Source organism: Chrysochloris asiatica, unplaced genomic scaffold (assembly GCF_000296735.1).
Source record: "Chrysochloris asiatica unplaced genomic scaffold, ChrAsi1.0 scaffold00114, whole genome shotgun sequence".
NCBI classification, from domain to species: Eukaryota; Metazoa; Chordata; class Mammalia; order Afrosoricida; family Chrysochloridae; genus Chrysochloris; species Chrysochloris asiatica.
In genome coordinates, this window is record NW_006408632.1 from 4,374,658 (window position 1) to 4,377,011 (window position 2,354).

The window sequence follows — 2,354 nt, forward strand, 5'->3', positions numbered from 1 at the left end:
GTTCCATTTCATTTTTGACCACTTCCAATTTTCCCAAATTCATACTTCGTACATTCCATGTTCCAATTTTCAATGGATGTTTACAGCTGTTTCTCCTCACCTTAAGCTGAGTGAAATAAGTCAATCAGAAAATTATAAATATTACATAAAAATCGTATTCTAAAAATTCAAGAAAAGGTATATTATACTAAAGAAACATCCTTTGATGCTTACCAAGGATGAGAAGGGCAGGAAGTATAAAGCATTAACTAGAGGATTTTTGTTGTTATTTGCTGTTGAGTGGATTCTGACTTTTAGCTACCAAGGCTTTAAATCTTTGTGAGAGCTGAAAGATTCATCTGTTTTCCACGGAGCTACTGGTGGGCTGAAATCACTGAACTTGTGGTTCATAGTCCAAATTGTTGTTAAGTGCTGTCGAGTCAGTTCCAACTCATACTGACCTTGTTGGGGTTTTCTGAAGAAAGGCTGATTGGTTTGAACTGCAGACCTTGTGGTTAGCAGTCCAGTGCTTATCTTATATAATTCCACACCAGAACGGAAGGTGAGACACATATTCATTTGGGTGAAAAAGAAAGTAATATACAATAAGAAGATGGTTAACAAAAAATGATGGAAGCAGAGAGAAACAATCAAAGGAGTGCAAGATTTGAAGCGAACAGAATTAAATAGTGCTATATGCAGAATACTGCAATAACAATGATATGCAACTGGTTGCATAGATAGACTTGTAGGTTGAATTAGTGTGGGAGGCAAGTGGGACTATATCCATGAATAAATCTAGAGGATGGTTCTACAAGTGCATTTACCTGTACTGCTAAAAGATCCATGAACGTGGTGGAGTGTATATGAAACAAAGTTAGGAAAACTTGTTAGATAGAACCACACACTTTGGGGGAAGGAATCACAGACCTAGGGGGACATCAAGGAGGTTTACAAAGACAAGGTTCTAAATTCTATATTTGTGAATAGTGACTTTCATGTTGTTGTTTAGTGCCATTGAGTCAGTTGTGACCTATAGCTACCCTGTATAGGGTTTCCGAAAAGGGTCTGGTAAGCTTGAACCACTGACCTTGTGGTTCAAACCAGCTTTGCAGTCCAGTACATTAACTTACAATGCTACACTAGGATCTTAAAATCTCATGAGCAGCCATCTAATGTGCAACATTGCTCTATTCCCAGTCAAGGTATAGAAAAGTGAAAAAAAGTAAAGATCAGTAGAAATAATGAATCTAATGCACTAATGAACTATGAAAATATCAACATCCAAGATCATGGGACCAGAAGAACAAGTTGGTACCTAACTACCACTACTAACCACTCCAAAAGAATTCACATCAGAATCCACTAGGTAGAGTGTGAGAAAAATAGAGAACAAAGCATAAAATCAAATACAAAAGCAAACCAACAAACACCAGTCTTACTAACTGAATGGAGACAGGTGGAAACACTGAGGCTATGACTTTTAGTCACCCTTTAGGTCTGAAACTAAACTCACTAGACAGGTCTATGGGGAAATGTTGACACCAGGGAGGTGGGAACACCTTGAATAGTCATCCCTTTGAGGTGAGGAAAGGAGCATTTGCCCAAGGACAAAGTTCAAGGGTTGGGAAAGAAGGGTGGTTATGGAAAACACAGGGAGGAAATGGGATGTTGCATTGTGGGGGTTGCAGTTGATGACATGAAGCAAGGTGTGTGTAGGCTATTGAATGGGAAATTGAGTTGCTTTCTGAACCTTCATCCAAGTCACAACAACAACAAAAATTTTTATATTAAATATATGATACCACTGTTACTAACAAAACTTTTTCCCCCTCTTTGTTGTTGAATTAACAAGAAGCATAGTTCACCATGTAAAATACTGACAAATCAAATGTAAAATTAGAAATGTATGCAATAAAAAGGCAATATTATAAGGTTAAAAGAAAAACTGAAATTGGATTTGCATGTAGAATAATAATTTTAAAGCTCCTATGAATTAATAAAAAGAGATAAATGATATAACAGAAAATGGTCAGATGACCTTCTTCAGTTAAAGTTGTGAATTGCTGATAAGCACATGAAAAGATAGTCTCTAGGGACATGAGAATGAAAATGGCTTTGGCACACAATTTAACAATCATCAGATTAGCAAAATTTTGTAAGTCTGAGGAAGCCAGTACATTTGAAGTTGATTTTTGAGTAACTAATTGATTCAGGAGTAATTTACAACATTACATTAAGACAATCAAACCAAAACCAAATCCAATACCATCAAGTTGATTCCAATGCATAGGGATCCCATATAGCATTTAAAATACTCTGTTCTATCTTGAAATCTAACTGACTTCCTATCCAATTGGACCCTCTGTAACTAC